Source organism: Salvelinus sp. IW2-2015, linkage group LG36 (genome assembly GCF_002910315.2).
Source record: "Salvelinus sp. IW2-2015 linkage group LG36, ASM291031v2, whole genome shotgun sequence".
NCBI lineage: Eukaryota > Metazoa > Chordata > Actinopteri > Salmoniformes > Salmonidae > Salvelinus > Salvelinus sp. IW2-2015.
The window spans coordinates 21,143,879-21,166,842 of NC_036875.1; the positions used below are offsets into that span (position 1 = coordinate 21,143,879).

General features: G+C 41.1%; 1 protein-coding gene across 2 annotated transcripts in view; it reads right to left on the reverse strand.

The window, feature by feature from the left end:
• The window catches only part of LOC111959713 (cystathionine beta-synthase-like), a 36,997-nt gene extending 15,781 nt beyond the window's left edge, over window positions 1-21,216 (reverse strand). The window contains exon 1 of one of the 2 annotated variants that reach the window (XM_023981485.2): window positions 21,104-21,216. The gene's annotated coding sequence lies outside the window, so the exon portion shown is untranslated. Of the gene's footprint in view, window positions 1-11,552; window positions 11,826-21,103 lie in introns of those variants that run through there. The other variant, XM_023981484.2, reaches the window with a different exon arrangement.
• Window positions 21,217-22,964: the final 1,748 nt, after the last annotated feature.

The window sequence follows — 22,964 nt, forward strand, 5'->3', positions numbered from 1 at the left end:
CACCAAGGAAACGTGCTGTCATCATTGCTTTGCACAAAAAGGGCTTCACAGGCAAGGATATTGCTGCCAGTAAGATTGCACCTAAATCAACCATTTATCGGATCATCAAGAACTTCAAGGAGAGCGGTTCAATTGTTGTTAAGAAGGCTTCAGGGCGCCCAAGAAAGTCCAGCAAGCTCCAGGACCGTCTCCTAAAGTTGATTCAGCTGCGAGATCGGGGCACCATCAGTACAGAGCTTGCTCAGGAATGGCAGCAGGCAGGTGTGAGTGCATCTGCACGCACAGTGAGGCGAAGACTTTTGGAGGATGGCCTGGTTTCAAGAAGGGCAGCAAAGAAGCCACTTCTCTCCAGGAAAAACATCAGGGACAGACTGATATTCTGCAAAAGGTACAGGGATTGGACTGCTGAGGACTGGGGTAAAGTCACTTTCTCTGATCAATCCCCTTTCCGATTGTTTGGGGCCTCCGGAAAAAAGGTTGTCCAGAGAAGACAAGGTGAGCGCTACCGTCAGTCCTGTGTCATGCCAACAGTAAAGCATCCTGAGACCATTCATGTATGGGGTTGCTTCTCAGCCAAGGGAGTGGGCTCACTCACAATTTTGCCTAAGAACACAGCCATGAATAAAGAATGGTACCAACACATCCTCCGAGAGCAACTTCCAGGAACAGTTTGGTGACGAACAATGCCTTTTCCAGCATGATGGAGCCCCTTGCCATAAGGCAAGTGATAACCAAGTGGCTCGGGGAACAAAACATCGATATTTTGGGTCCATGGCCAGGAAACTCCCCAGACCTTAATCCCATTGAGAACTTGTGGTCAATCCTCAAGAAGCGGGTGGACAAACAAAAACCCACAAACTCCAAACATTGATTATGCAAGAATGGGCTGCCATCAGTCAGGATGTGGCCCAGAAGTTAATTGACAGCATGCCAGGGCGGATTGCAGAGGTCTTGAAAAAGAAGGGTCAACAGTGCAAATATTGACTCTTTGCATCAACTTCATATAATTGTCAATAAAAGCCTTTGACACTTATGAAATTATTGTAAATATACTTCAGTATTCCATAGTATCATCTGACAAAAATATCTAAAGACACTGAAGCAGCAAACTTTGTGAAAATTAATATTTGTGTCATTCTCAAAACTTTTGATCACGACTGTAGACTAGCCTATCTGCAGAGCCTACCCACACTGTATCTGTGAGCTGTTGGCTAGAGCACATATGCCAAGACCAGAGTAGACACATTTACTATTTAACTCAACAGTTTTTGTGACAAAACTATTGGTAGAGTTGAAAATGCGATGGAAACACATTGAACATTCTATTTTTATTTGGTTCATGAAAAAGTACATTTTATGTGCACTACATCATCACACTAGAGGTCGACCGATTAACCGGAATGGCCGATTCATAACAATCGGTAATCTGCATTTTTGGACACCGATTGTGGCCGATTACATTGCACTCCACGAGGAGACTGCGTGGAAGGCTGACTACCTGTTACGCAAGTGCAGCAAGAAGCCAAGGTAAGTTGCTAGCTAGCATTAAACGTATCTTATAAAAAACAATCAATCTTAACATAATCACTAGTTAAACTAGTAATATTATCAACCATGTGTAGTTATCTAGCTTGTCCAGCATTGCATATAATCGATGCGGTGCCTGTGAATTTCTCATCGAATCACAGCCTACTTCGCCAAACGGGTGATGCTTTAACAAGCGCATTCGCGAAAAAAGCACTGTCGTTGCACCAATGTCCCTAACCATAAACATCAATGCCTTTCTTCAAAATCAATACACAAGTATATATTCTTAAACCTGCATATTTAGTTAATATTGCCTGCTAACATGAATTTATTTTAACTAAGGAAATTGTGTCACTTCTCTTGCGTTCCGTGCAAGCAGAGTCAGGGTATATGCAGCAGTTTGGGCTGCCTGGCTCGTTGCGAACTGTGTGAAGACCATTTCTTCCTAACAAAGACCGTAATTAATTTGCCAGAATGGTACATAATTATGACATAACATTGAAGGTTGTGCAATGTAACAGCAATATTTAGACTTAAGGATGCCACCCGTTAGATAAAATACTGAACGGTTCCGTATTTCACTGAAATAAACATTTTGTTTTCAAAATTATCGTTTCCGGATTTGACCATATTAATGACCTAAGGCTCGTATTTCTGTGTGTTATTAAGTTATAATTAAGTCTATGATTTGATATCTGATACAGCAGTCTGACTGAGCAGTGGTAGGCAGCAGCAGGCTCGTAAGCATTCATTCAAACAGCACTTTCCTGCATTTGTCAGCAGCTCGTCGCTGTGCTTCAAGCATTGAGCTGTTTATGACTTCAAGCCTATCAACTCCCAAGATTAGGCTGGTGTAACCGATGTGAAATGGCTAGCTAGTTAGCGGGGTGCGCACTAATAGCGTTTCAATCGGTGACGTCACTCGCTCTGAGACCTTGAAGTAGTTGTTCCCCTTGCTCTGCAAGGGCCGTGGCTTTTGTGGAGCGATGGGTAACGATGCTTCGAGGGTGGCTGTTGACGATGTGTCCCTGGTTCAAGCCCAGGTAGGGGCGAGGAGAGGGACGGAAGCTGTACTGTTACACTGGCAATACTATAGTGCTTATAAGAACATCCAATAGTCAAAAGGTATATGAAATACGAATGGTAGAGAGAGAAATTGTCCTATAATTCCTATAATAACTACAACCTAAAACTTCTTACCTGGGAATATTGAAGACTCCTGTTAAAATGAACCACCAGCTTTCATATGGTCTCATGGTCTGAGCAAGGAACTTAAAACGTTTGCTTTTTTACATGGCACATATTGCATTTTTACTTTCTTCTCCAACACTTTGTTTTTGCATTATTTAAACCAAATTGAACATGTTTCATTATTTATTTGAGGCTAAATTGATTATATTGATCTATTATATTAAGTTAAAATAAAAGTGTTCATTCAGTATTGTTGTAATTGTCGTTATTAAAAAAAAAAAAAAAAATTTAATCGTCTGATTAATCGGTATTGGCTTTTTTGGTCCTCTAATAATCGCTATCGGCGTTGAAAAATCATAAATCGGTCGACCTCTACATCACACACTGATTTTTATCTGCAACAAGTCAGTTTGGTAGAAACACCACCGGTGGGAAAATATGCATATTTCGTTTGTGCAGATTTTAGAATATTTGGAAGAAAATCTGTCGCCAATTGGATGGAAACCTAGCCAGTGACTACTATTTTTCTCTTTAAAATGTATGCCAAACAAAAACCATTGAATTCAAAGTTTACTTATGCCTAATATAACAACTCTACGCACAAGGACTACATCCAACAATTTACACACAAGACTTCACAAAACCCTGGAAGAACTGTGTAGATGCAAAGTGTGGTAACAGAATTACAGTAAAATCTCACTCGGTTCTTTGTGTCCACGTTTTCCAAAAAACGTTGCTAAATATCTGCTCCACATTAAGATTCAAAGATGTCTGCAGAAAGAATGGTGTGTCACATGACACCTTGAGTTTGAAAAATAAAAACTTTGGTTATTGAACTACAGTAAGTGAAGTGGATTTACACCCAATAAAATAATTACGGTAACAGATTTACATAACTCGTGCCTGATCTGTACTACACAGAAATGCATAATTGTGGATATGAATGTCAATCTCTTCATGATGATGTATTATGAATAGGTACACAAAGGTAGAAATATGCAATATCATCCTTTGCATTCATGGGTATTATTCTACGAACATGCTATTATTATAATGAGCTCAACCCCCAAACAAGAACAAATTTGGTTGGTCCAGACCAGACCAAATCTGAACCAATAGTAGATATTTATGTTTCACAAGTTTGGACATCACACTACAGCACAGTACAGCACATCACAGTGGAGTTCAGTAGAGTAGAGTACAGTATAATACAGTAGAGTGCAGTACAATACATTATAATGTACTCTAGTGCAGTGATTTTCAACTGGTGGGTCACCACCCAAATTTGGGTCGCAGGAAGTTTTGAATGGGTCGCAGGTGTTGGAGTAAAAAAAATATATATATGTGTGTAAATTGTTTTATTTTATTAAATATTTGTTATACTCCAGTCTGAACTTAAACGACTTAAACCAGGTAGAAAGTGTGTAGAAATGATAATGAACATACATGTTTTAATAATTTAATCTCTGAAAAATGTTTCTTCAAATCACAGTATTTTCAATATAGAGCTATTAGCAGGGCTATTTTGGTTGATTTTGTGGTTTCAAACCAGTGACTTTATTAACATTCTTCATCAAGAATATGATCAAAATGAAAGAGGTGGAAATGTTGTTCCCTTGTCATGTAATTGCTACATTTACTATCAACATAGCATTAAAAACTGTTTTCCAGATTGTATTTTGGTGATTATTTTTCGCAACAAGAAACTTGGGGTCACGACTGAGACAACCTGGTTCAATTTGGGTCCCGAGGCAAAACCATGAGAACCACTGCTCTAGTGTAATCTACTGTACTCTACTTTTCTTTACTGTACTGTGCTGTCCAAACTTGTGAAACATAGACGTCGATGATTGGTTTAGATTTGGTCTGGTCACCAATCATGGACGTGGTTGTTTGGGCCAAATACAGGCCGTCAGTGGACGTTGAACCACGGTCCGGCCCAAAAATCAATGAAATCACAGCCAGAGCGGACTGACAAAATGTAAACTACTTTTCAACGTCCATGGACGTCCAGTGTCGGTCAGTGCTCAGTAGGTGCGGATGATGGTTACAGTAAATGGAAAGTGAGGGGGCTCATGGGTTGGGTAGGTGTTAGTAAGAGCCGGGAGAGGTGACATTGAAGAGAGGAGGAGGGGTTGTCCAGACTGTTTTCAGAGAAAGAAAACAGTTATGAGCTGAACATAACAGTATGCCAGTGGAAGGGAGTAGCAAGTGACCCAACTGTGACTACTATGATATCCCATTGTAGCCAATTCAATTGCAGTAAGATAATTACGAGTTTTAATCACTTAATAATTCATAAACAAAACATGATATAAGTAAAAACACTATAACTAATTGGTAGGTCTACCTTTACTTGCTACTTCTATGAACTTGTATTATCCTCCCTCCTCATGAGGGAGAGAAATTAGAAAATACACTGCTCAAAAAAATAAAGGGAACACTAAAATAACACATCCTAGATCTGAATGAATGAAATATTCTTATTAAATACTTTTTTCTTTACATAGTGTGACATGGTGCTTACAACAAAATCACACAAAATGATCAATGGAAATCAAATTTATCAACCCATGGAGGTCTGGATTTGGAGTCACACTCAAAATTAAAGTGGAAAAACACACTACAGGCTGATCAACTTTGATGTAATGAGGCTCAGTAGTGTGTGTGCCTCCACGTGCCTGTATGACCTCCCTACAATTCCTGGGCATGCTCCTGATGAGGTGGTTGATGGTCTCCTGAGGGATCTCCTCCAGACCTGGACTAAAGCATCCGCAAACTCCTGGACAGTCTGTGGTGCAACGTGGCGTTGGTGGATGGAGCGAGACATGATGTCCCAGATGTGCTCAATTGGATTCAGGTCTGGGGAACGGCGGGCCAGTCCATAGCATCAATGCCTTCCTCTTGAAGGAACTGCTGACACACTCCAGCCATATGAGGTTTAGCATTGTCTTGCATTAGGAGGAACCCAGGGCCAACCGCACCAGCATATGGTCTCACAAGGGTCTGAGGATCTCATCTCGGTACCTAATGGCAGTCAGGCTACCTCTGGCGAGCACATGGAGGGCTGTGCGGCCCCCAAAAGAAATGCCACCCCACACCATGACTGACCCACCGCCAAACCGGTCATGCTGGAGGATGTTGCAGGCAGCAGAGCGTTCTCCACGGCGTCTCCAGACTCTGTCACGACTGTCACATGTGCTCAGTGTGAACCTGCTTTCATCTGTGAAGAGCACAGGGCGCCAGTGGCGAATTTGCCAATCTTGGTGTTCTCTGGCAAATGCCAAACGTCCTGCACGGTGTTGGGCTGTAAGCACAACCCCCACCTGTGGACGTCGGGCCTTCATACCACCCTCATGGAGTCTGTTTCTGACCGTTTGAGCAGACACATGCACATTTGTGGCCTGCTGGAGGTCATTTGGCAGGGCTCTGCAGTGCTCCTCCTTCTCCTTCTTGCACATAGGCGGAGGTAGCGGTCCTGCTGCTGGGTTGTTGCCCTCCTACGGCCTCCTCCACGTCTCCTGATGTACTGGCTTGTCTCCTGGTAGCGCCTCCATGCTCTGGACACTACGCTGACAGACACAGCAAACCTTCTTGCCACAGCTCGCATTGATGTGCCATCCTGGATGAGCTGCACTACCTGAGCCACTTGTGTGGGTTGTAGACTCCGTCTCATGCTACCACTAGAGTGAAAGCACCGCCAGCATTCAAAAGTGACCAAAACATCAGCCAGGAAGCATAGGAACTGAGAAGTGGTCTGTGGTCACCACCTGCAGAACACTCCTTTATTGGGGGTGTCTTGCTAATTGCCTATAATTTCCACCTGTTGTCTATTCCATTTGCCACAACAGCATGTGAAATTTATTGTCAATCAGTGTTGCTTCCTAAGTGGACAGTTTGATTTCACAGAAGTGTGATTGACTTGGAGTTACATTGTGTTGTTAAAGTGTTCCCTTTATTTTTTTGAGCAGTGTATATTAACGATAAGTGGGGTTTTGGTAAAATAATTACAAGGAAATGTTTCTTAACCTCTTGACGCTAGGGGTCAGATTATTATTATTATAATTTTTTTTTAATAACGTTCCCAAGGTAAATGGACTATTTCTCAGGTCCAGATCGTAGAATATGCATATAGTTTACAGATTAGGATAGAAAACATTCCAAAGTTTCCAAAACTGTCAAAATATTGTCTGTGAGTATAACAAAACTGATTCTGCAGGCGAAAACCTGAGGAATTCTAACCCGGAAGTGATTTTTTAATTTTTTATTATTATTATTTTTTATCTGTGTTTCCTTGCCCGTCTTTCTTCCATTTAAAGGGGTATCAACCAGATTCATTGGCTTCCTCAGGCTGTGACCAGGCTTTAGACATAGTTTCAGGCTTTTATTTTGAAAAATGAGCGAGCTGTTGCAAACGTAGTCAGGTGTCCTTTGATTAGTTCCTGCACGCGAGAAGGGTAGCTCTCCATTTTCTTTCTCTCTTTTATTGAATAGGTTACGGTCCGGTTGAAATATTATCGTTTATGTTTGTTAAAAACAACCTGAGGATTGATTATAAAAAACATTTGACATGTTTCTACAACCATTACGGATACTTTTTGGAATTTTCGTTGAACAGAATGAGGCTTTGGTTTTCTGAACATAACGCGCAACCTAAATGCCGTTTTTTTGTTATAAAAGTAATATTTATCGAACAAAAATAACATTTATTGTGTAACTGGGAGTCTCGTGAGTGSAAACATCCGAAAATTATCAAAGGTAAGCGATTAATTTTATTGCTTTTCTGACTTTCGTGACCGTGGTAATTTGGGGCTAGCTGTTCTAGCATTGATTGATACACTCACAAAAGCTTGGATTGCTTTCGCTGCAAAGCATATTTTCAAAATCTGACACGATAGGTGGATTAACAACAAGCTAAGCTGTGTTTTGGTATATTTCACTTGTGATTGCATGATTATAAATATTTTTAGTAATATTTTGCGCCCTGCAATTCAGCGGTTGTTTAGGAAAATGATCCCGTAGCGCAGAGAAGTTAAACATAGAGAAGGAAAATAATTTCTCCAGAACTAAATATAGAAGTATTGATATTAGTTGACGGGGTCTTTTGGTGTATTTCTAATATCTTTTAAGATGTTTTCTTGACCAGAAATCAAAGACTTTACTTATGACAAAAAATTTTTTTATGGAAAATGGATCTATGCCTTAATTTCTCTAAAATATACTCTTAGCTTTATTTGACACCCAATTTGATATACTCCTATGAACTTGACGTTGGTGCTCATGGGTCCTTTTACATGGAAATGACAATAGGCACACACAGTCTGTATCCATCAACTCTTAAAGCAGCTGTTAATGAGTGCTAAGGGAAAGGAACACACACACCTGCCCGGCACACACTGATTGGCTGGTTACATGATGATGATGATGATGATGATGATGCAGACCAGCTCACACAGACAACAACTGTATAAGAAGCAACAGTGTTTACCTTTTCCAAGACTGTGTACTTCAGTATGAGGCTGCAACGAGCACACCCAGGAAACTTAAACATTCTGAGCTTTAGTTACTGCCACTGATGCTGGCGAGGCCAACACAGCAACACCACACACACTACCTTTTACTACAGCTACTATTAATACCCTAGGTGTGCTCTTTTGAATACCTCTATAAAGCAGGGATGTTGGTGTTTGGCCCTGCAAGACAGCCCCCAACAACAGCTGGGGCTGTGGGGAGAGAGAGACCACATGGGGATATGAGTGTCCATGTGCTGTAACAAATACTGAGTGGGAGAACACAGTCTGCAGAAACAGATACTGCCCATTCCAATGTATGTGATGCAGGGCTCTACAGTGCTACCATTTTGGTTGCATATGCTCCTAAACATTTTGCTGTGCTACCTGGAATTTTTATTTGGAAGCACTCTTGCTCCTAGGAGAAAGAATCACGCCAATAATAATTTTCCAAACGATTACTTCGCTGCACTGCAGCCTCTGAGTGCCATAGAAAATACACTGAGGGCAGATTCTTGACAGTCATGCTTGAACCATTACTGCAGGGAAAACAGTTTATTAACAGTTTATATAAAACTGTTCAAATGTTATAACCCAGATTAGTTATTTTCTTTCTATCGCATATTGGGGGGGGCCGCATTTTAACTTTCATAAACAATGTTGCAGGCCGTTCATGAGCCGTTTACCTTGTTCAGTCATGTTACAGCATTAGCTAGCTAGCTAACAACCTGGTAACCACAGATGGATGTTATCATAATCTTGATTGATCATGTCAACATCATACTTTCAAAATTTTAGATAGTAAACTGGACAAGCAGTCATTATTATGAATCACGTCGACAATCTACTGGCAAATCCTTTTCAAACCAAGTCATATGAAGAGAAATTATAGATAAAGCGTATCGGTGCTCATCGGCCATAAACATTACACAACACAATCTGAATTCATCATTGAGGGGCCGCAGTGGATTGCGGGGCTGCGTACCCATCCATCCATACCCAAACATGAAGTCTGAGCCGGTCCTAGCCTTTTGGGGGCCCTAGGCTACATTTTGTCGAGTGCCCTGCACGCTCTCTCCTTGCAAGCAAAACATTTTAGCGGTCCCCCTCTTGACAGTGAAGAGAATTGATCCGTGGCCTACAAAAGAGGGGCCACCAGTTGCCCATCCCTGCTATAGGTAAACTGATAGGCCTTTCTGAATATTCAAGTAAGCCTATGCAGACTAATTGACATATTACACATTTTTCCAAGGATCATATAAGTTTTTTATTGTACCTATTTAAACCTTATTTTACCAGGTAAGTTGACTGAACACATTCTCATTTACAGCAATGACCTGGGGAATAGATACAGGGGAGAGGGGGGATGAATGAGCCAATTGGAAGCTGGGGATGATTAGGTGGCCCTGATGGTATGAGTGCCAGATTGTGAATTTAGCCTCAATGAATAGTAATTTAGTCTGCCAGCTATATCGGATCATAAAAAAATTATGTTTTCCTACATTTATCCTACTATCTAAAGGCAAAACCAGGATGCACTGGTCTTACAGTCTACAAATTGGGAATTAAAGCACGTAATTTCCCCCAATCCAATATACCATTTGCAAATGTAAAATGTTTTGCAATTACAGGCTACACTACCTAGCTAGTACTGATTTAATAGTGTATACATATTTCAAAAAATCTAATCAAATTGTATTTGTCACATGCGCCGAATACAACAGGTGTAGACCATACAGTGAAATGCTTACTTACAAGCCCTTACCCAACAATGCAGTTTTAAGAAAAATTTGTGGTAAGAAAGTATTTACTAAAATAAACTGAAGTAAAAAATAAAATAAAAATGTTTTAAAATAACAGTAGCTAGGCTATATACAGGGGGTACCGATAGAGTCAGTGTGTGGGGGCACAGGTTAGTCGAGGTAATATGTACATGTAGGTAGAGGTAGTGACTATGCATGGATGATAAACAGAGAGTAGTGGGGGGGGGTCAATGCAAATAGTCCGGGTAGCAATTGAATTAGTTGTTCAGGAGTCTTATGGCTTGTGGGTAGAAGCTGTTAAAAAGCCTTTTGGACCTAGACTTGGCGATCCGGTACTGCTTGCCGTGTGGTAGCAGAGAGAACAGTCTATGACTAGGGTGGCTGGAGTCTTTGGTCATTTTTAGGGCTTTCCTCTGACACCGTCTGGTATAGAGGTCCTGGATGGCAGGAAGCTTGGCAGGAAGCTTGCCCCCAGTGACTTACAGTCAGAGGCCAAGCAGTTGCCATACCATTTATGATTCTAGTTATTGATTATAGGTTTAGTGTCAATCTGTTCAACAGTGGACAGACAAACCTGTGCAGAATTAACTATTAAAAAACACGTATGTAACATTAGACATAAAGATAAATTCTGACATCAAATTGATAGCTGCTATTATGTCTCCTTTCTATTGTAGGCAATACTTTTTCCCCCTCCGTCGTAGGCTACTAAATGCTATACATCCTCCACTCACCAGCATGTCAAATTATACTTTTTGTTAGGCTACAAAATTTCGTATGAGATAGATGATGCAATCGCAGCATTTTACACTGAGGAGGTTCGTTTACCTGGCCCGGGTTACCCTAGTGGGAGGAGTTTTAACCGGGTTAAAAATGATTGCATTCGTTTTGGAACAGGGATGCGTCCCGGTCGTGAGCCAGGTGCTCCGCTCTGGCGGATAGCGAAGACGCCTAAAAACAAAAGTGACGTAATTAATTGTTTCACATGCAAAAGTGATTGCTTTTGATAAAAACGTTTTATCTGCCTTCCCAATTAAAACTAGTTTGAAGAGTCAACATTTAGTTAATGGAAAATAGATGTATGTTTCTGGACGATGCACCATTCTGCCTTGTTGACACCATGACCAATCGGCGCAGATTACCGATTGATTTGAGAAAGGCGCTCCTCCCGCCCCACATTCGCCCGATGACTTGACAGGACATTGCCCGGTTCATCCCAAACCAGCGTAATAGGACTCCACCATTGTCCGCGTTGGCTACAGTAGGCTACCTTAGCGCGACTGATGATGCTACTGTAAATGGTATTTCATCATGCTTGTTCATGTCACTCAGTTGTTTCAGATGGTCAAGTCACTCTACATGACACCACACAATCCATGAACCCTATAACATAACACTGCAATAGATTAGAAAAAGTAGGAAAGAGACAGAGCGCTATGATGTTCAAGCGCCACACGTGAGGAATGATGGAGTGTTCTGAATCAGTCAAAAAAATACTCAAAAATAAAAATGATATGGTTATTAATATCGTTCTTAGGTAGTAACATTGATGTTCACTCACCTTTGAGTCAATTAAGGTAGCTAGTGGTGATGTACCGGTATGTGATCCAATTTCAAAGATCTTTCGTAGAATGCGACTATATTAGCATTGCCAGCAGCCCAAGATGACAACGGTCCAATCTGATTCGAGTGTACTTGTTTGATGTGTGCGTTGATTGGCTACCGTGGGGGCTTTTGTCGGTCTTGCTCTTTTCAGAGTTTACACATTTGTCGGGCCTTTGCGCACATAAGAATCAAGATAGATCTACCAGAGATATTAGAAAAGGAGGAGATAAGAATCCATAGGTAAATGAATGGCGAAACGTTTCATGCTCCGCCCAGCAGACTGTAGACCAATCATGTTCCCGTTGTCATCTGCGTCACTCAGTTGCTAAGGGAATCGTCACGTAATCGTTTCTTAAAAAGGTATGATGCATTGTTCACATATATACTCGGAAATCTTCGACTTCCGACTTCAGTGCGTTCAAGTCAACTGGGAACTCATGGAAAAAACTATCTCCAACTGGGAAAATCGTTTAAAACGGTCATACAACTCTGAATTCCAAGTTTGAAACACTGGCATCCTGCACAACTGACTCTCCGACCTGAAGATCACTGACCATGATTTAACTTAGTTTTTTTTCAGAGTTCGCAGATGTCCCAGATGTGTAGGCGGTCATTGTAAATAAGAATTTGCTCTTAACTGACTTGCCTAGTTAAATAAAGGTTATATTAAAAATAATAATAATTAAAGGCACCATGAGTTGAGAAACCTGCCTAGTATTTTCCTTTTAAGTATGTAATGTCACGATTTCAAAGCTATATGATATTACAGAGAACAAGTTAATTATCTCACATCTCTGGAAAATATTTGTAATGTTTTAGCTTCACGTTATTCATGTTAATGTTGAGATTTCAAGCTAGTGCCCAATTGACTCCCATTCACTCCTTCCAATGGAGTTTCCCATCTAATCAAAAATATCTCTGCCTGGATCTACTAAGGATTTTGGTCAGTACTATCCAGGGTCCTTGGGACGTTCCCTTAAACCCTATCCTTAACACCTACCCTTACTATAACCTTAACCATAACCTTTACCTAACCTTAACCATTTTAAAGTTCTACTTCAATGGGGTAGGGATGTCCCAAAGATCCCGGATAGCACAGACGTTTTCTAAGGCTAACCAGCTTCAGCTTCACATTCCAGCTCAGGCTTCATCCGTACTATAACGGTGGATATTGCTCGTCCTCCTGCTGCTAAAGCGTAAATCATAGTCCACAGACGCTGGGACACGATAGTTCGCTGTCCAATTGTGACATACAGTAGGTACGCGGCTCTGAAACCACACCCACGAACGCGCACCTCCACACAATTCCCAACCAACGCGTCTCCAGGTATATGTCCTCTATTCATTTCAATGTGTTGACAGTTGGAGAAATTGCTTGAGCAATTGCATGGCATTTTCCTGTAAAGATGAGAAAAAAAGAGTAAAAAAAWAACAAATACAATTCCATGTTCAGATAAATAGTTAAGCAGTTAGATTAAACAACTCCATTGTAAAATAAATGTTTTAAAATTAAACATGTATGGAAACAAGTGAATTAACACTCAGTTAGCAGACTCAAGCAAGCTAAAACCCATATGGTAGCAAAAACTAACTAGCAGAAATTGTTAACAAGTTAGAAATGATTTAAAACACACTTTGCTGTAGGCTACTATTTACTAGTTAACAAAAAATCATGTATGTCATATAAAATATATTCACCCCACCCAGTATTGTAATTAAAACTTACCAGAAAGCATGTAGTCCTTGGCTTTTGTGTGCAAGATCTTGAGAATCAGCTGTACATGTGATGGAGGAGTGCACTGTGCATGAAGAGGGTTGCAATTCCATTGAACCAAAATATGCCACAAGACCTATAATTGCCTTGTGTATCCCACAAAAAAGGTTAACTGTTATAAGCTAACTTTTTGGATGAATTTAAGCAAAATTCCCCAAATTCCCAGGCTTAACTTCCCATGGAATTTTTTGGGAAAATGTATGACCCTTTGCAATCCTACTTGTAACTGGTCAAAATTAAAGAAAAGTTATGTTGCAAATTCAGCAGCTATTGTGTGAAAAAGGCTTTTAGAAGTGCCACCTATATTTGATTACTTATCATTAATGCAGACCTTGTTGTGCTTTGGTGTGCTTATCAATGCACAACAACAGGCACCTTTTCCCCCCACTCCTATTGATAAAATAATGTACTTAAGTCATACAAAAGTGTTACTGAACATGAAGTTGAAATATCATTCTGCCATTACTAAATGTGTAATGTGATATATTTTCATATTACATTTATTTTTTGTATATATATATATTTTTTTACATTTGATTAATACAATATTTAAAGCTGCAATATGTAACTTTCTGGGAGACTGACCAAATGCACATAGAAATGTGAGTTATAGATATGTCAATCTCATTGAAGGCAAGTCTAAGCGGTAGATTTGTTCTATGTAGGCTATTTCTATGCTTCCCTTTCTTACGTTTTGTTTTTGTGTCTTTTACTTTTGGTTTTGTACATCAGCTTCAAAAAGCTGAAAATACACTATTTTGGGTGCGTTGGTAAATTCACTCTATCTACTGCGATATCAGAGCACTCTCGTCTAAGTGTGCCAGAGCGCAGAATAACTGATTAAGTTACGAGCGCTTAACACCCGTTGAATATGGCCAATGCCAGTAAACGTTGGGGAAAAAACATAATTAAATTGTTGCCAGCAGCACAGTTACAGTCACCAATGCCAGCTCTGCTAAGGCGAGTAAAATGGTCAGAGCGAGGTGTTCTCTCATTTGTGTCTGGAAGTAGCTAGCAAGCTAGCCAACTTTAGCCAGTTAGCTTGAGTGCTTCACTGCTGTTGTGAGCTAGGATCAACCCTACTCCTTGGCCAGAGCGTCCAGTGTGCACTCTGAACGCTCCGAGAACGAACCATCTGGATTTAAGAATGGACAATCTTACAATGCTCTGAATTTACGAACCCCCGAGCATACTCTGAGCGCACTCAGGCACTCCAGAGTGAATTTACGAACTCACCCTCAATGGGTGTTGCGCATTTGTAAATTCCTCAGTTATTCTGCGCTCTGGTACACAGAGGAGTGTGCTCTGAAATTGGAGTAGATAGCCAGAGTGAATTTACAAATGCACCCTTTGGGTTATTGAAAATATACTTCACAGCGGTTTAGATGGTACAATGATTCTTTACAATAGGCCTATACGTTGCTTGTTTTGTCAAATAAATTGATATTAGACAAACTATTAGAATTTTAGCAACCAGGAAATGGCGGAGCGATTCAGCATATTATCTTTAACTTCTCTGGGGTAGGGGGCAGCATTCGGAATTTTGGATGAAAAGCATGCCCATATAAAACTGCCTGCTACTCGGGCCCAGAAGATATGATATGCATTTGGTAGATTTGGATAGAAAACACTCTAAAATTTCCAAAACTGTTAAAATAGTGTCTGTGAGTATAACAGAACTGATTTGGCAGGCTGAAAACCTGAGAAATCCATTCAGGAAGTAGGATTTTCTTTTGGTTTTGTAGTTTTCTATTCAATGCCATTACAGTATCCATTGACTTAGGACTCAAATTGCAGTTCCTATGCCTTCCACTACATGTCAACAGTCTTTAGAAATTGTTTCAGGCTTATATTCTGAAAAATGAAGGAGTAAGAGCAGTTTGAATGAGTGGACCCTGCCGTGTCACAGAGCTTTTTCATGCGCGCGACCGAGAGAGTGCCTTTCATGTTTACCTTTTATATTGACGACGTTATCGTCCGGTTGAAAAATTATCGATTATTTAGGCTAAAAACAACCTGAGGATTGAATATAAACATCGTTTGACATGTTTCTATGAACTTTACGGATACAATTTAGATTTTTTTATCGAACAAAAGGAACATTTATTGAGTAAATGAATGTCTTCTGAGTGCAACTATATAAAGATCCTCAAAGGTAAGTGATTAATTTTATCTCTATTTCTGACTTGTGTAACTCTTCTACTTGGCTGGTTACTGTTTGTAATGATTTGTCTGCTGGGCTATGTTCTCAAATAATCATAAGGTATGCTTTCGCCGTAAAGCATTTTTAAAATCTGACACCGTGGTTGGATTCACAAGAAGTTAGTTTTAAAGATTATGTAAAATGTTTTGTTTTCTGAATTTTTATATTGAGTATTTCTCTATTTTAATTTGGCGCTCTGCAATCTCACTGGATGTTGGCCAGGTATCTATTAACAAAGATTATAAATATATTGACAAGATACATGTTTCTCTGCTGTAACAATAGTAGTCGTTGTCCACAAAGCGGCACTGCGGGCTGTCTCGCTCCCACCTATCCGTTCTTTGGATGCATTACAATAATGAGATGTATTTTTTAATATTTGATGGGGGTGGTTGACATCAACCGCCTGTATTCAATGGAGAGAGATGCAATGCTATTAGCCTAATTGCATGAATATGCATAGCCATCTTGAGACAACTCCGATATAAAGTGTTTTTTCTCAAAGTTGCCGGAATGTCACGTGTCCTACTTACAGTCGAAGTCAGAAGTTTACATACACTTAGGTTGGAGTCATTATAACTTGTTTTTCAACCACTCCACAAATGTCTTGTTAACAAACGATAGTTTTGGCAAGTCGGTTAGGACATCTACTTTGTGCATGACACAAGTAATTTTTCCAACAATTGTTTACAGACAGATTATTTCACTGTATCACAATTCCAGTGGGTCAGAAGTTTACATACACTAAGTTGACTGTGCCTTTAAACAGCTTGGAAAATTCCAGAAGATGATGGAATGGCTTTAGAAGCTTCTGATAGGCTAATTGACATCATTTGAGTCATTTGGAGGTGTACCTGTGGATGTCTTTCAAGGCCCACCTTCAAACTCAGTGCCTTTTTGCTTGACATCATGGGAAAATCAAAAGAAATCAGCCAAGACCTCAGATTTTTTTTTATAGACCTCCACAAGTCTGGATCATCCTTGGGAGCTATTTCCAAACGAAGTTACCACGTTCATCTGTACAAACAATAGTACGCAAATATAAACACCATGGGACCACGCAGCCGTCATACCGCTCAGGAAGGAGACGCGTTCTGTCTCCTAGAGATGAACGTGCTTTGGTGCGAAAAGTGCATATCAATCCCAGAACAACAGCAAAGGACCTTGTGAAGATGCTGGAGGAAACAGGTACAAATGTATCTATTTAAACAGTAAAACAAGTCCTATATCGACATAACCTGAAAGGCCGCTCAGCAAGGAAGAAGCCACTGCTCTAAAACCGCCATAAAAAAGCCAGACTACGGCTTGCAACTGCACATGGGGACAAAGATCGTACTTTTTGGAGAAATGTCCTCTGGTCTGATGAAACAAAAATAGAACTGTTTGGCCATAATGACCATCATTATGTTTGGAGGAAAAAGGGGGAGGCTTGCAAGCCAAAGAACACCATCCCAACTGTGAAGCACGGGGTGGCAGCATCATGTTGTGGGGGTGCTGTGCTGCAGGAGGGACTGGTGCACTTCACAAAATAGATAGCATCATGAGGGAGGGAAATGATGTGGATATATTGAAGCAACATCTCAAGACATCAGTCAGGAAGTTAAAGCTTGGTAGCAAATTGGTCTTCCAAAAATGGACAATGACCCCAAGCATACTTCCGAAGTTGTGGCAAAATGGCTTAAGGACAACAAAGTCAAGGTATTGGAGTGGCCATCACAGTGCCCTGACCTCAATCCTTTAGATCATTTGTGTGCAGAACTGAAAAAGTGTGTGCGAGCAAGGAGCCCTACAAACCTGTCTCAGTTACACCAGCTCTGTCAGGAGGAATGGGCCAAAATTCACCCAACTTATTGTGGGAAGCTTGTGGAAGGCTACCCGAAACGTTTGACCCAAGTTAAACAATTTAAAGGCAATGCTACCAAATACTAATTGAGTATATGTAAACTTCTGACCCACTGGCAATGTGATGAAAGAAATAAAAGCTGAAATAAATCATTCTCTCTACTATTATTCTGACATTTCACATCCTTAAAATAAAGTGGTGATCTGGTAACTGACCTAAAACAGGGTTTTTACTCGGATCAAATGTTATTTGTCACATACACATGGTTAGCAGATGTTAATGCGAGTGTAGCGAAATGCTTGTGCTTCTAGTTCCGACAATGCAGTAATATCCAACGAGTAATCTAACCTAACAATTTCACAACAACTACCTTATAGACACAAGTGTAAAGGAATGAATAAGAATATGTACATAAAAAAATATTTGAATGAGTGATGGTATAGAACGCCATAGGCAAGATGCAGTAGATGGTATAGAGTACAGTATATACATATGAGATGAGTAATGTAGGGTATGTAAACATTATATGAAGTGGCATTGTTTAAAGTGGCTAGTGATACATTTATTACATAAATTCTTCAATTTTTCCATTATTAAAGTGGCAGGAGTTGAGTCAGTATGTTGGCAGCAGCCACTCAATGTTAGTGATGGCTGTTTAACAGTCTGATGGCCTTGAGATAGAAGCTGTTTTTCAGTCTCTCGGTCCCTGCTTTGATGCACCTGTACTGACCTCGCCTTCTGGATGATAGCGGGGTGAAGGCAGTGGCTCGGGTGGTTGTTGTCCTTGATGATCTTTATGGCCTTCCCTGTACATCGATGGTGTAGGTGTCCTGGAGGGCAGGTAGTTTCCCCCAGTGATGCGTTGTCCAGACCTCTACCCTCTGAGAGCCTTACGGTTGTGGCAGAGCAGTTGCCGTACCAGGCGGTGATACAGCCCGACAGGATGCTCTCGATTGTGCATCTGTAGAAGTTTGTGAGTGCTTTTGGTGACAAGCCGAATTTCTTCAGCTCCTGAGGTTGAAGAGGCGCTGCTGCGCCTTCTTCACAAACTGTCTGTGTGGGTGGACCAATTCAGTTTGTCCGTGATGTGTACGCCGAGGAACTTAAAACTCTCCACCCTCTCCACTACTGTCCCGTCGATGTGGATAGGGGGGGTGCTCCCTCTGCTGTTTCCTGAAGTCCACAATCATCTCCTTTGTTTTGTTGACGTTGAGGGTGAGTTTATTTCCTAAAACACCACCCTCCGAGGGCCCTCACCTCCTCCCTGTGGCCGTCTCGTCGTTGTTGGTAATCAAGCCTACCACTGTAGTGTCGTCCGCAAACTTGATGATTGATTGGAGGCGTGCATGGCCACGCAGTCGTGGGTGAAAAGGGAGTACAGGAGAGGGCTCAGAACGCACCCTTTGCCCATGTGAGGATCAGCGGGGTGGAGATGTTGTTACCTACCCTCACCACCTGGGGGCGGCCCGTCAGGAAGTCCAGTACCCAGTTGCACAGGGCGGGGTCGAGACCCAGGGTCTCGAGCTTGATGACGAGTTTGGAGGGTACTATGGTGTTAAATGCTGAGCTGTAGTCGATGAACAGCATTCTCACATAGGTATTCCTCTTGTCCAGATGGGTTAGGGCAGTGCGCTCTTGAACCGCTGGCACAAAGCATACGTAAAAATTAGCCTTCATCACATATCAAAATCAAACAAACTGAACAAGCAATTTCTCTGTATGCAGATGACATACTGCTCTACGTCGCAAACGTTCAGAAATCTCTCCAGCCAATAATGTCTATTTAAACAGCATTCAGCTCATGGTCTGGTTACAAGATCAACTGGTCTAAATCAGCTCTACGTCTTAACTCAGCTATGGGAAGCGTGCAACTACCACCCATGATCCCAGTGAAGAAACAAATCACCTACTGTACTTAGGCATTACCATAACCCCCTCTATTCACACAACTTGCAGGAAGAACTACTTAGAAACCTTTGAAAATATCCAAAAATACATAAAAAGACGGTCCGCTATATCCACTTTTTTGCATGCTAGAATCTCAATTATTAAAATGATTGTCCTCTCTCCTATCAATTTTATGAGTTCCATGTTTCCACTGCCTCCTCCTGTAGACTATTGGTCTAAACTTGACTCTGTCATAAAGAAGTTCATTTGGGGGAGAAAGAGACCACATATTAAATATGCAACACTACAATGAACAAAAGCATTAGGTGGACTTGCAGTTCCAAATATAACATTTTGTCACCTAGAAACCCCAATCACCAATTAATACATTTTTACTTTTGCCATATAACCTATCTAACACCTCAAAAAAGACATCACATGGGTATCAGTCCATTGCCATTATGTGTGTTCTGCACCACAGGGGACCTTGGTACTTTTCAGCATCTGGTTGAATTCTGGGGGAAAGTCAACAATGTCATCTCTGTACTTATAGATAAAATTCTACCATTAGATCCAATAGTGATGCTGCTTTGTGATGACTCTGATTTGCACTTGTCAGAACGCCAACGGAGAGTGTGGTTGGCAGAAACCACAGCTGTTTGTGGAATCGACCTCATCAGTTACCATTGCGACAATGGCTGCTCACATTTAAGGAAATTGTACTTATGGAGCTCTCCACAGCCAGGATCCACAGGGCCAAGGTGTCCACTCTAGACACATAGAAAAAAGCAGTAGCGGACATTTCTGAACTCTTAATCAACGGGCCTTTACATCCATGAATGTGTATAAATAATTTAATACTATTTCTGAGACTATATGATGTATTGTTCAGTAGATTTAGTATGTAATATAAATGTATTTGTTTTTATCTAATGATTTATTTTGCATGCTTTCAGATCGCTGGTGGGGCGTGGGGTGGGGATAAAAAAAAAAAAAAAGGTCTATAAATGTATTGTATGATCCTATGAATTGAAATAATAAAAACTTGATGTAAAAAAATCTACGGCAAGACTGTCTCGGCTGTCTCGCAATGATCAACAACCAACTTGACAGAGCTTTAAGAGAAGAATGTGCAAATATTGTACAATCCAGGCATGCAAAGCTCTTAGAGACTTGCCCAGAACGACTCACAGCCGTAATCGCTGCCAAATGTGATTCTAACGTTGACTCAGGGGTGTAAATAATACTGATGTAAGTTATATATTTCTTAATTTAATTTTCAACAAATGTGCAAAAATGTCAAAAAATTGGTTTTCACTATTGGGTATCGTGTTTAGATGGCAGAGAAAAAAATATATTTAATCAATTTTGAATTCAGGCTGTCACACAACAAAATGTGTAATATGTCAAAGGGTATGAATACTTGAACGCACTGTATATGTTCACACGGGTAATAGATCATTTCTTGTATTACTTGTGAGGCACAGCTGAGTGAGCATAATAATTAGCGTTTTACATTTTTATATACCGATGGCCTGCAACTGATGGAGGGAGCAGCGTTGAGGCCTCCTCTGACCCGACTCACTGTCCTTATTTCTGCGCCAATTCATGTTGTTACTCCTATGACCAGAGAAAGTAAAATATTCCTCGATATTAAAAAAGACACAAGCCGCTAATAATAACAACTGAAGCTTATCAAAGCACTTTGCTATACTCCTTCATTGCAGCTGCAGTACTGGTTGTAGCGTGAGCGGAAGTTAGCGTTGACAGTGCTGAATAACAACTTAAACATGAACTTACTCATGAAAACTGCAGATCTTTGATGTATTCGTTGAGTCTCTCAAGTCATGGTTTTAAACGTTTTAAAACCTCACATTATCAGCTTTGCTGTGCGCACAGTCTATGACGCGAGGAAACTGTGCAGACAAGTTGATCTGAGCTATCTGATTGGCCAGCGGTAGGCCTATAGGTGCACTTGATTTGCTCTCTGGGACTGCCAGGTAGGCAGAGTATTCAGATCTTTTACTATGAGACTCGAAATTGAGTTTAGCTGCATCCTGTTTCCATTGATCATCCTTGAGAACTTGATTTGAGTCCACCTGTGGTAAATTAAATTGATTGGACATGATTTGAAAAGAGGCACAGATCTGGGAAAGGGTACTAAAACATTTCTGCTGCATTGAAGGTCCCCAAGAACACACTGGCAACCATCATTCTTAAATGTAAGAAGTTTGGAACCACCAAGACTCTACCGAGAGCTGGCCGCTCGGCCAAACTGAGCAATCGGGGAAGAAGGGCCTTGGTCTGGGAGGTGACTAGGAACCTGATGGACACTCTGACAGAGCTCCAGAGTTCCTCTGTGGAGATGGGAGAACCTTCCAGAAGGACAACCATCTCTGCAGCACTCCACCAATCAGGCCTTTATGGTAGAGTGGCCTCCTCAGTAAAAGGCACATGACAGCCCACTTGGAGTTTGCCAAAAGGCACCTAAAGACTCTCAGACCATGAGAATCAAGATTCTCTGGTCTGATGAAACCAAGATTGAACTATTTGGCCTGAATGCCAAGTGCCATGTCTGGAGGAAACCTTGCACCATCCCTATGGTGAAGCACGGTGGTGGCAGCATCATGCTGTGGGGATGTTTTTCAGCGGCAGGGACTGGGACACTAGTCAGGATCGAGTGGAAGATGAACGGAGCAAAGTACAGAGAGATCCTTGATGAAAACTTGCTCCAGAGCACTCAAGACCTCAGAATGGGGTGAAGGTTCACCTTCTAACAGGACAACAACCCTAAGCACACAGCAAAGACAACACAGGAGTGGCTTTGGGACAAGTCTCTGAATGTACTTGAGTGGCCCAGCCAGAGTTGAACCTGATCGAACATCTCTGGAGTGACCTGAAAATAGCTATGCAGCGACGCTCCCCATCCAACCTCAGAGCTTGATAGGATCTGCAGAGAAGAATGGAAGAAACTCCCCAAATACAGGTGTGCCAAGCTTGTAGCGTCATACCCAAGAAGACTTGAGGCTGTAATCGCTGCCAAAGGTGCTTCAACAAAGTACTGAGTAAAGGGTCTGGAAACTTACATGTGATATTTCAGTTTTTTTGCAAAAATGTCTATAAACCAGTTTTTACTTTGTCATTATGGGGTATTGTGTGTAGATTGATGAGGGGGGAAAACTATTGAATCCATATTAGAATAAGGCTGTAACGTAACAAAATGTGGAAAAAGTCAAGGGTTCTGAATACATTCCCGAATGCACTGTATACATCATTGGACACAGCCCACCCTGTTCCAGCTCACCCTTCCAGTCTAATCTGGGTGGCCAAGTCAAAGCATTCTTACAGTGACTTTAACAACCACTCACGACCAGATGTAGCGCTTCCAACACCTCACACAAGATCTAACATCAGCGTGTATACAATTTCCCTACAGACATACATTTTCCATCTCAAGATTTCTCTATCCTTCCCACCCGTGTGCTGTTCTAAATGGTGTTGTATAACACTGTCTACCGATGAGTAGGTACAGCCAGCCTGTTTGACATTTCTGCATGCTGTTTAAAGAATGATGGTACAGGTTCTCAACAAGCTATAACATTTGTTTTTCAGCACAAAAAGACAACCATTACGTAGCCCGCCTTCCTGTTATCAAACTTAA